Source organism: Scylla paramamosain, unplaced genomic scaffold (assembly GCF_035594125.1).
Source record: "Scylla paramamosain isolate STU-SP2022 unplaced genomic scaffold, ASM3559412v1 Contig30, whole genome shotgun sequence".
NCBI lineage: Eukaryota > Metazoa > Arthropoda > Malacostraca > Decapoda > Portunidae > Scylla > Scylla paramamosain.
The window spans coordinates 10,001-23,281 of record NW_026973695.1 but is presented as its reverse complement, the minus strand read 5'-3'; positions in this window follow the sequence as shown (position 1 = coordinate 23,281).

The following is a 13,281-nucleotide window of genomic DNA, read 5'->3' as shown; positions in this document are numbered from 1 at the left end:
TGAGGAGCTGGGAGGAAGAGGAAGAGAAGGGGAGCCATAACACCTTAATGGTTTAGGAAGGGACGACCTGAAATATGTATAAGAAGATCCAAGTGATGAAAGAGAAGCCAATATAATGAGTAGTTGAGAGGAAGGTTACCACGTAGACTATTCAGGAAAGAGTGTTAAGAGGAACAAGAGTGCAGGTGAAGAAGATCAGGGCAAGAGTTTTTATCAGGATTAAAGGAGACTAACAGGGAGGTGAAAGTGACACACTGAGAAAAAAAATGACTACAGAAGTGATTATCAGTGCAAGGAGAGCAAAGTGCGGTATAATGTAGTCACTGGTTGAAAGGCAATAGGAGCGAGTCAAAAGGGACAACAATTACAAAGTGGTGAGCGGGACAGGAATTAGAAGGAAGAGAGACGGAGAAAACCCAGAAGAGGATAAAACAAAAGAGAGAGAGATAAAAAAAAAAAAAAAAACAGGGAGACAGAGAGGAAATGTAAACCTGCAGAGGAGTGACGAGGCACTGAGGTGAAGGTCCCCGAACAGAGGCCAAGGCGGTAGTAAAAAATGACAGCATAAGTGTCTCGAAACAGTTCAAGTCATAACAAGTGGAAATACAGAAGCAGGCAGGGAGTTCCAGAGTTTACCAGACAAAGGGATGAATGACTGAGAATACTGGTTAACTCTTGCATTAGAAAGGTGGACAGAATAGGGGTGAGAGAAAGAAGAAAGTCTTGTGCAGCGAGGCCGCGGGAGGAGGGGAGGCATGTAGTTAGCAAGATCAGAAGAGAAGGAGTTGATAAGACGAAAAGCTTTTAATTCCATCCTGTCTTAAGAGCGGTTACTGAGGGTTACTGAAAAGATGAGGGAAGAGGATGGGGAGTGAATGGGAGCCTGCAGAGGAGTGACGAGGGTTACTGGGAGGTTAAGGGAAGAAAAGGATGGGGAGTGAATGGGAGCCTGCAGAGGAGTGACGAGGGTTACTAGGAGGTTAAGGGAAGAGGATGGGGAGTGAATGGGAGCCTGCAAAAGAGTGACGAGGGTTACTGGGAGGTTAAGGGAAGAGGATGGGGAGTGATCGCCCTCCAAGGAAACTTGTCTTCCCTTCATCCTCACGAGCCGCCATTCAGCAGTGTGTCACCCATCACAGGTAGAGAGAGAGAGAGAGAGAGAGAGAGAGAGAGAGAGAGAGAGAGAGAGAGAGAGAGAGAGAGAGAGAGAGAGAGAGAGAGAGAGAGAGAGAGAGAGAGAGAGAGAGAGAACCAAAGGGAGGTTCCCGAACTGTAAACGCGATATAAAAACAGCTAATTCGATGTAGTGGAGGATGGGGAGGACTGGAAGGGAAGGATGAGGTGGTGGTGGTGGTAGTGGTGGTGGTGGCGGTGGTGGTGATATGCCTGCTTTATAGTGTCGGGCTGTTCATACATAACACTTCATGCAATAATGCTTTCTACTGAAAAGTGTAAGAGCCAAGACCGCAGTGCTCTTCAAACACATTCCATTTCATTATTTTGTTACTTGAGACAGACCAAATGCTGCACATTATGGAATTACTGACAACACTATCGATGCCAAATACCTGACAAAAGAAATGCCAGGCGAGCAAGGCGCACGGCGGCACACAGGGCCTGGCCTCGCGTGCCGCTCACACTGCTGCCCACGAGGCGCTTGATGAAATTCCCGCGACCACTGGGCGAGGCGCGCAAAGTGGCCCACGAATTGAATGTCCAAGCAGCGCCAGCTTGCTGTGTGTGTGTGTGTGTGTGTGTGTGGTTAAATAATAATGTTTTGGCGCGCCTCCACACGGAGTTCTCGGATCGTGAGAGAAAGACGTGCATCATTTATGTCTCAACAATGAAGTACTGTTTGTTTGTTTGTGAGCCGCTTCCCTTGGAAACTCTCATACTGACCATAAGCTTATTTTCACCTCTGACACATCTATCTTTTCCAAAATATACCTGTAATTCAACGCCATTCACTGTCTCTACACCACTTAAACATGTTCTCCTCCACTACAAGAATCAGCTTTTAACAACCCATCATAAAAGAAAGGAAAGTTAAGTATTCCATCTCACACTCAGCGGCTTTCCGTCTTCACAACACAGCACAAGGCAGGGCCAGGCGTTCCCCGCCGCCCTGCCAGCCTGCGCCTGTAGGTGCGCCTCCTCCACCCTTACTTCATGAATGCTTCGCTACTCCAGTGCATTGTTATCATCACCACACCACCATACCACACCACACAATCACTTGCGCCCCCTTCATTCCTCCTTCCTTTTTTCTCATCCTCTCATATTCGTCATTTTCTTCTTTTCGTCCTCCTCCTCCTCCTCATCCTCCTCTACACACTACTACTACTACTACTACTACTACTACTACTACTACTACCATCACTTCACCGTTACTTCCCTTCATTCCTTCTTCCTTCTTCCTCCCCCCCCCTCTATTCCTCCTTTTTTCCTCTTCCCACTGCAACAATCTACGCATTTCACACTTGGAAATACATTGAAATGGCCGGAGAACCCTGGAAAATGAGGGAAATGTTGACAAAGAGAGACAGACTGGTAGGAGGGAAGGTCTCGGTCTGGGTCCTGATTGTGTTGGTGGTAGTGGGAGACGCTCTGAACGGGACTGCACCTATATTTATGTAACATAATTCATTTTGAAAATCGTGAGAAGAAAGAAGACGCCCAGACTGGAATCCACTACAAATTCTGACTCGTCGTTTACTTTAACTAATACCCAAAATATAAAAAGATTACCGAACTCAGTAATAATAACGAAATATCCAAAAAACAATCTGTATTTTTTTACGAACGGTGCTACAAAAACATTATAATATCTAGAAACAAAACGCAGCCAGACTAGATCCTATTATATATTCTGAATCCCCCCCAAAATGTCCTTTTTAGACAAATAAAGAAAACACGAATTGCTCGTCGTATAAAGAAAATAATTTTTAATTTTTAGCAACGGATGTATGTTAAATTTGAAAATACGCATCGCTACACTAGATTTTATTGAATATTATTACTTGGTACATGTTTCTTATATTTATTAAGTCTTAAATCCAATACAATACAATCCTAGGCGTGCTAATTAAGAAAAAAAAATATAAAAATATATAAAATGACGAACCGGTTTATTTTCGACAAACAAAAACACATCTAGACTGGATTTTATTATGTGTCATTCCTTGTTATAGTTTCCTAATAATAAATCAAATATCAAAACCATGCTAACTCCATCAGTAGAAAGGAAAGAATAATGATACCGCGCCGATTTTTTTTTCTTTTTTTTTTCCTCCTTTCCTCAGTACCTCTTCCCTTTTCTAACCCGCATACTCTTCCTCTACCCTTCACCTTTCTTCCCTTTCCTAGTACTATATACCCCAAGTTTAAAAAACACCTGGAAACTCCTGCAAATCCTGAAATTTACGCTAAATATTGACGGGGAGAGAGTGTTACCATAGCAGAGACGGGACTGGGCTGAGCTCGGCGGGGCTTGGCAGGGCTGGGCGCCAAGGATACTGTGGTGTGTGTGTGTGTGTGTGTGTGTGTGTGTAAATATCTAACTTCCCTGCGTGTGTGTGTGTGAGGCAAAAAAACGGAACTATTGGTTAGATGGTTCATTACTCTTAGGTCATAGTTAACGTTACATCGACGTCACGAAAGAACGCTGACACTGGACAGCGATTATCCACTCAGAGATACAGCAAAGGGAAACGTTTTCTTCACTTTTCTTCACTGGAGACGACACCTGCATCTTTCCTTCCTCGTAAACACTTGATGATGCTGAGTGTTGGAGAGTATGAGGTCAGGTACCTTAATTAGTGGAATCTGTCTGCGTATCAGCTTCACGTGAGGGATTGGAAGGTTTTTTATTCGCTGTTTGTCTCAATGTTTAACTCTGCGTCTTGTTACCTGACTGACACTTTTAGGATTTGACATTTTTAGTTTTTTTTTTTTTTTTCATCAGTCTCCGTTGTCCTTGGCCAGAGCAGCAATTACATGAAAAAAAAAAAAAATAAGAGTAAAAGGAAATCTTGAGAACGTGGATGATATTAAGCTTTAGCGAACACGAAATCACATCTCACACAACAAAATACAAATTTGGAGCTAAAGGTTCATTATTGGCTAAGCACCTCACTCTGTAGCTGCGCGTGTCCGTCCCGGCAAGCACGTGGGCGATATTGAACGTTACAAAGCATGAAATCAAAGGCCCTTAATTGCTGAGTTCTATCTAGGTATTCATTTCACGTCACGGACTCAAGGGTCATGGCTCCAGATCTCTTACGTTGTAACTGCACGGTTCCTTTCATGTAATGTAGAGTATGAATTCAAATAATCTCTGTTGAAATGCATCTGTGTATTTATTCCACGTTAGGGACTATAAAATTAACTATGAAATGTCAAACGAGATCCATTTAGTTAATATTTAGTTAATAAACACCCCGTCTACGTATTAATCAGAAGAAAACTGTGCTAAACAAGCATATCACTAGTGGCGATGCTAGCGCTATTGATGGTGGTAGTGGTGGTGATGGTGGTGGTGGTGACGGTGATGGATCCATGTTATCTCGTGAACTAACCAGTGAAGTCATACAGCGGTGGTGGTGGTGGTGGTGGGGGTGACGGATCCATGTTATCTCGTGAACCAACCAGTAAAGTCATACAGCGGTGGTGGTGGTGGTGATGGCGGTGACGGATACATGTTATCTCGTGAACCAACCAGTGAAGTCATACAGCGGCCCAATTAACGGGCAATAATGCTATTACTCACCCAACCAATTACGACTAAGGCTGGGACAAAGTTGAAGCCGTTCCCTCTACCCCGCGTTCCCAGCACAGGCGCCGCTACCTGCTGACGGAGATTCCTGTGTGGGGCGCAAATACTTGACAGCTTTTGTGCATTTCATTTGATTCATTTAGTGGAGAGAGAGAGAGAGAGAGAGAGAGAGAGAGAGAGAGAGAGAGAGAGAGAGAGAGAGAGAGAGAGAGAGAGAGAGAGAGTTAAGATTAAAACAAAAGAAAGAGCACAAGAAAATAAGGGGAAGCTGCAAGAAGCCATCAGGCCTACACGTGGCGGTCCCTGTATGAAACAAACCTACCTATTTATACCTATCCAAGGTACTCAAGATTCAAGGATAGAAAGCACTTAGACTAACACTGACACACAGCACCTTTGATACTGCAGGTATTAGCCAGGTTACATAACATCACAATAGATAACTAAAGACTCTGAGTTGATAATTACGAAGTCTAACAATAATGCACCGCGGCTTTAATAGTGGAGTTACTAGTTACTATGTTAGGTTAGATCAAGTCAAGACAACCGAAGACTGAGGGTTAAGAAGTGGTAAGCCTAATTCTGATAGTTCCGCAGCTCTAACCTTGAGCGAGACAGGCTTGGTGAAGCATTAAGCGGCGCAGCGAGCGATGATCTCCTTTACGAGGGAATAAAACCATCAGGCGGGACGTTTAGTGAAAACCTTCATTCCGTAAACAGTAACTCGGCGGCTGGCAGTCGGATCAAGGCGGAGGAGTCAACCTCTCGCTGTGACTGTTGTGTTCAGGCTTCACAGGGATGTGTTAAGATGTAATGGATATATTTAACGTATCTCTGTAATGAATATGTTTAGAGCATCCCTGTAGTAGTAGTAGTAGTAGTAGTAGTAGTAGTAGTTAATAGTAGTAGTAGAAAAAAAAAAAAAGGAGGAGGAGGAGCAAGACTCATTGTCTGATAGAGGCTTCAACAAACAGGAGCCAAGACCAGGAGTGATACCGCCCTTTGAGTGTGGCGGCAAACCAGTGCGTGTCTCCCAATAATAACTACCAGACAGGAAATATTCTTTAATATACTGAGTCCATATTTTACTTTCCTTGCTAATATAATGTGCAGGAGGGGTATTAATTTCAACATTTCGAAATTTGCGTTCCTGTTTCGGATTCAAAACTTATCATTAATTAGCCACTGTAAGAAATGTTTATGCCAGTTACGTATTAATGTTTCAGTACACGTCATGCTATTATCAATATAAAGACATGCCTTAGCAATACTAATTCAAACTCTAAGTTAACACACTACAACGCTTCACTCTCTTACCACGAGTATTTTCAAAGCACACAGAGATGACTACCATGTTCCCAAGAGTGTTTCTCGTGTCAGTAATGTATCTCGTTAATCTGTCACTAGTACTATATAAAACACTCTTAAAAACCAATGTAACTTCACGACGAGTATTTTCAAAGACCACAGAGATGAGTACCATGTTCCCAAGAGTTTATCGTGTCAGTAATACAGAAATTTGTTAATCTGTCACTCATACCATAAAACACTCTTAAAAACCCACCTAACTTCATCACTACTATTTTCAAAGGCTATAAAGATGATTAGCTGTATTATGAAGCGTTTCTCCTGCTAATAGTGTGGAAATTGTGTTAATATGTTACTTTAAATATAAAAACAGCGTAAAAAAGCTCGTATAAATTCGTCTCTGTAGAGTCCTTTGAAAGTAGTGGAGTTGTGGCGTAGAAGAGTTTGGAAATATAGTCCTTAGAGGGAACATCACTGCCATTTAACAATACTCGGCTTATTAACAGTAAATAATGATATCTATCACTGCGCCTGCCACTGACATCTTCACTTCATTTTCAGACTCATGAAAGATTGCAAACAATGAATAAAGAATAAAGTCAAGTGAAGTTTCGATCTCCACAATAATTACTACATTAAGAACATAAGAACATAAGAAATAGGAGAAGCTGCAAGAAGCGACCAGGCTTACACGTGGCAGTCCCTGTATGAAATATACCTACCTATTTCCATCTATCATCCCCATCCATAAACCCGTCTAATCTTCTCTTTAAGCTCCCTAATGTCTTAGCACTAACAACATGATTACTGAGTCCGTTCCACTCATCTACCACTCTATTTGAGAACCAATTTCTTCCTATCTCTTTCTTAAACCGAAATTTTTTTTTCAAATTTGAACCCGTTATTTCTTTTTCTACCCTGGTTGCTGATCCTAAGAATTTTGCTGACGTCCCCCTTGTTATAACCCTTATACCACTTAAAGACTTCTATCAGGTCCCTTCTTAACCTACGTCTCTCTAAAGAGTGTAGATTTAACAGCTTCAATCTCGCCTCGTAAGGAATACTCCTCTTCCCCTGTATCCTTTTAGTCATTTTCCTGTGCACTGATTCTAATAGACCTATGTCTTTCCTGTAATGTGGGGACCAGAACTGCACAGCGTAGTCTAGATGAGGTCTGACCAGCGCCAAGTATAACTTTAATATTACTTCCGGCCTTCTACTTTTAACACTCCTAAAAATTAATCCAAGTACCCTTTTTGCCTTGTTTCTGGCTTCTATGCATTGTTTCCCTAGACGGAGTTCAGAGCTAACTATAACTCCTAAATCTTTCTCGTACCCTGTACCTACCAGAGTTTGGTTGTTTAATGTGTACCTATTGTGTGGGTTTCCTCTGCCTACGCTAAGCACTTTGCATTTATTGATATTAAGCTGCATTTGCCATTTGTCCGTCCGTTCATTCATCCTTCCTAAATCTGCCTGCAAGGCGATGGCATCCGATTCTGACATAATTAATCTACCTATCTTTGTGTCATCCGCAAATTTACTAACATCACTACTAATTCCACTATCAAAGTCATTGATACATATTTTTGTTAGTATAATTTGTTGGTGTATTTATTATATTTCGTAAGATAACGTTGGTATTTACAAATTAAGAAAAAACGTATTTAACTCAAACATTAGACCAAAGGGAATCATACTCAGAATATGACTGTCACTGGAAGACTTTCTTGCAATAAACAGCAACATAATATCATCAGTACATTTATCACGTTAATCGAGAATAATGCTGGCGAGTGATGAGCCTGTAGCAGTGCTATCAATCCTGGCTTCAACAGTCGTCCTCGGAAGAGCAACAAAAATAATAAATAAATAAATAAATAAATAAATAAATAAATAAATAAAATAAAATAAAATAAAAGTTTCCCGACCCTCCCGGAAGTGAAAAGGTAACAGGAAAAGATTTTAACATTTCCATTGAATGCACTAATGAATCCCAGCGACTTGCATAACAGATTCGGTGCGATGGGTGGCGGAGGCAGCGAGAACAGGCAACAAGATCCCTTCCTTGAGTCGCCTCTTTCACTGTGACACCACCATTGTGACAGAGCAGAGTTACACTCAGACTTCCCAGCTTTAAGGTGAGATAAAGAGCGTGGCAATCAATGTACGCCCTCCTGCTGGAGACACACGGCTCTGTGATGTGCCTGGCGAAGATGATACTTGTTGGCAAAGTAATACTAGTTAATTCTAGGTAATTATGAGCTTGTCTTTGTGTTGTCGCCTTTACGGTCTGGCATCTTGCTTTTTTTTCTAACAGTTTTTTGCCCTTGACCAGAGACATTCTTACATTAAAAAATGGAAAATCAAAGTAAAGCCTTGGACGGTAAGAAGATTGTCACAAATACTTCCTCTGTAGTGGATCGAAAGACAGCACAGGCATGATAGGACAAAAAAAATAAATAAAAAATAAATAAATAAACGGACGGGAAAAAAAGGAAAGTTTACATGAACCCAAAAGAAATAAGCTGAACCGAATGAACTCACCAGCCAAGTAAACGTGAAGACAAACATAGTAATGAATACACCCAAGACGGTCCAGGGTACGAGCAAAGCGCCTTTCCTGGTGTTCAAGGTCAGAGAGGACAGCGAGGCCTAAGACTTGTCACCAGCTCAGGAAACACGACGCCTGGAGCGGCTGGTGAAGATGAAAATTTGGAGATTGAAATTCATCCATACAGAGAATGTGTGTCGGGAAGATTTCCCCTCCTCGCAAGATTCATGTGGTCGATGGAATTAGGTGAGATATGACTGCCTGAATGTGACCAGGTCGCACTCCTGATGCGGGAATACGGTGAATATGCTTGATATATTTACACTTCAACCTTCCCTCTGGTCTCCTCGATAATTCTCCTATTTGTGTCCCTCGATGCAATGCTTATCACCAATAAACACCAAAATGACGCGGGTTATTTTACGTTGGATAGCAAAACGTGGCCATAATGCTACAATACGGTGCATATTCTTGGTACATTCAACCTTCCCTCTCGTCTTTTCTATAATTCTTCTACAGTAACACTTCAATGTCATAATTATCACCTATAAACGCCAAACCGATGTGGGTTACTTTACGATAAAAAGCAAAACGCTGCTATGATACTGGAACACTGTGAAAATTCTTCAATCTTCATTCTTTCTTTCTAGATAAAACTCTCGCCCTTCGCTGCCACAACTGTTACCTGTAAACAACGAGCGGGTTACTTTACGCTGGGAAGTAAAATAAGTGACCATCGTGAGCATTATGACAAACACTCATCTTCGTTCCTGGAGAAGGTAAGATAAGAGAGCGAGTGAGGAGGTAATTCATAGAAAGAGTGAGACAAAAATGACATACATTGAATTGCCATAAAGAATGAAAGTAAATAGTGAATGTTGTCTTTACCTGTGCATAGATAAGGTAAGAAAACAAAGAGAATGGGTTGCATTCACCTGTGCACAGAGAAACTAAGAAGGAAAGAGTGGCAGCTCAGTTCATCTGCGCCCTGAGTAAGTATGAGAAGTAATGAGGAATACATTCACCTCTGTAAATAGAAACAAAGTAATGACGTAATAGAGAAAGCAAGAAAAAGACTGGCCCTGCATTTATTTGCCTCTTTGTAGAGAAAATTAGAGAGGAAAAAAATTACAGCCATAAGGAAACCACGAAGAAAAATAGAGGAAAAAGAATGAGAACCTAATTAACAAACGCATCGGCAAAATGAGACGAAAAACACTTCAAAGGAGCATTTAGAAACCATTATTTTGATTAGGTGGAAAAAGAAGAGACTTGAAAGGTAACAAATGGCGGGTCACAGGGTGCAAACTCCGTCAAATTTCCTTCTTGCCGCCTAAACCATCACAGGGGAAGTGGGAGAAAGTACCATCGCCTCTGAGTGTTGGAGTGAGGCAACCTTCAGGCCAAAGACACTTCCGCCATTTTCCACGTGAGATTTCCTGACGTGTTTTTAAGTCGATCTCTGTGATATTTGTAGTGTGTGTGTGTGTGTGTGTGTGTGTGTGTGTGTGTGAGAGAGAGAGCGAGAGAGAGAGAGAGAGAGAGAGAGAGAGAGATGAGAGAGAGAGAGAGAGAGAGAGAGAGAGAGAGAGAGAGAGAGAGAGAGAGAGAGAGAGAGAGAGAGAGAGAGAGAGAGAGAGAGAGAGAGAAATAACCATGTAGGGACGGTAAAATAAACAGACATCCAGACATAAAGACAGATATACATAGATACATACATACATACATATACATACAAACAAACAGACAGACAGACAGACAGAAAGGAAGAAAGAAAAAAAAGAAAGACGAACAAGAAGACAGCCACAAGCAGCCTGTAAGGAGCAGGTCTGGGCAGCTTTCCAGCATCACTAAGAAAAAGGAGGGAAGCTTTTTAACAATAAGAGGATAAACACGTCCGTCGCCTTTCACCAGAACATTAAGTACCAGCCGTGCTCCTCCTCGCCGCGTAGTTCCCGCCACCACATTCTCTGCGCGACAACAAAACCCTGGATGCTGCACTGATGAGGCTGACAATGATCACAATTTTGTCTCTGGAAATAATTTGTGTTGTGTTGTGCCGTGTGTATTTTTGCCTGTTGTATAGATTTGTATGTGCTGTATATTGTTGCTACTTTTACGCATCTCAGTGCTTCGTGGGCCATCCTGCATGAACGGTTTCCTGTGTCTACCACATATATACTTACAAAGTGTGCAAGTTCTTCCAGCTGTCCGAGAACATCAAGTGGTGCCCAGTATAGTGTAAGTCTCTCCCACTAGTCTCTCCTTCACTAGTTTTAATCTCTATCATGAAAATTACCGGGCGGTTTCGATGTTATTTTCATTATTTTTGTGACAGTGTAACAAGAACTCTTCGTCATCATTTGGAAAACACTCGTGAGAAAGACTATTTTTCTCTCCCTTTGACGCTTCAAAAGTTTATGAGATTCCACAGCGTTTGAAAACACGAGCCTTGGTTTTCCCCACACGACCGACCCACGAAACACTTTTGCGACGCCGAACTTCAGTCATTCCTGCAAACTGTTGTTGACGCACAAACCAAGAAACAAAGACAGAGATGTTGAGAAAACACACACACACACACACACACACACACACACACACACACACACAACAATGAAACATAAGAGACAAGACACAAGCAAGAAAAAAAAAAAAAAAACATGGACGAAGGAAATAGAAACAAGAGACACAGGAGAAGGAAAGAATGTACGAACAAGAAAAAAAAGAGTCAAAGAAGATAAACAATAGAAACACGACCAATGAGAAAAAAAAAAAAGACAAGGAAAAAAGGAACAAGGGAGAGGAAAGGAAGAAGCAACGGAAGTGAAAAATAGGAACACGAGACAAAAGTGAAGGAAAAGACGAGGAAAGAAGAAACGTAATAAATAAATAAAAAAAAGAGGAAATAAACATGAAAATGTCAACATAATGTGATGATAATTTTCCACGTACAAGAAAGTATCAGTGGTTGTTGTTGTTTATCGTGAGACAAAGACAAAGGTGCGAAATGTTGTCAGCGTTAATTAATTACTATGAGGAATGAAAGGGATTGTGTGACTTGCTTTTATGTTCACTCCATTATAGACAACCCTTTGTGTCCCTTCCTTCTGAGCCCCGCCACAAGACACACTCAGCTGGTAATAATGAGACGACAGTGTGTGTGGTGTGTGTTGAGTGCGGATCTTAGTCCTGTTAATGAGTTATATAACTGGTCTTTGAAAAGTCTTCTTGATGTCAGGGGGAACACATGCAACGACCTGTGTTATACTGAGTCAGGATACCCACCATTAAAAGTTCTGGTTAAGAAAAGGCAAAGGATGTTCTTTGCAAGTAAGTGGGAAAGAAAGGCAGACGATGGACGATGATCCATTTTCGTTTGTAGTTAAGACAGTATTTGATACAGGAGGTAATACCAGACTATACCTGACAGGCTTGTTGCATGAGAACCCTGATGACATACAGGTGGGATGGGATGAACTAAAAAACTGTGTGCTAAATTCAGCATCATCAAGAATAATTACTTATAGAACTATAATGAACCCAACCTTGGCAGTTCACCCATTATATCAAACGAACTACAAAGTAAGTGAATTACATAGGTCCGCTTTCACCCGATTCCGTGTGTCAGCACTTTCTCTGGCAGTGGAGGTGGGTAGGTGGAGTAGAAGGAGCCGCGGTTGCCTCCCACTGGCAGAGAGGGTGTGTACTTTTGGGGATGTTCAGACAGAGGGGCATGTTATTCACTTCTGTCCCTTAACGCAATATATTGGAGACATTTACCGGATTTCTACTATTCAAGAGCTATGTACGACACAAGCTAATTACGCACTCTTATGTAAGATAGTTTGGGATGTGTTACAAGTCTATCAGAACTAAACTTGAATCATGTCGATGAAAGTTGTGTATATTTTTTGAATGGGAATAATATTATTTGTGTACATTTTTCTCTCGGTAGGTAAAATAGGAGTTTAATGCAGATGATGCATCTGTTCGTTTGTTATTATTATTATCATTATTATAATTTTTTTTTTTTTTCAGTATTTTGATGTATTTTATTGTAGGAGGTATAGACTTGTTTTTGTTTTGTTAACTGAGACTTTCGAATTTTGTGTTTAACTAGGCTTGAATTATATCCATCAGCTTTGGGTATACTATTAAATGAGAATAATAGACTTTCAGATAATGGACATATGTTCATTTATTATTAATTTTTGAAAAGTATGCTAATGTATTTCGTTATTAGAGGTATAAATTAGGTTTTATTTATTATATTGTACTATTAACCGTGTCGTTGATTAATCTTAATAATTTCCGTATGTCGTTATCCGTTTTCTTTTGCATCTTAAGTTTATCGATATTTTGTTAATTGTGACACTTTCAAGTTTTTATGCCTTAATATTTCTAGTTTTTGTCTCATACAATCACATTGCTACAGTCTTGTGTGGTGGACCAATAGCACCTTGCTTGTATCTCTTTTAGAAGGTCACTCATCGTTCGTTAGGTTCATTGTGTTGTATGGGTTGTTGTAGTCAATAACATAATAATAATAATAATAATAATAATAATAATAATAATAATAATAATAATAATAATAATAATAATAATAATAATAATAATGTGTGTGTGTGTGTGTGTGTGTGTG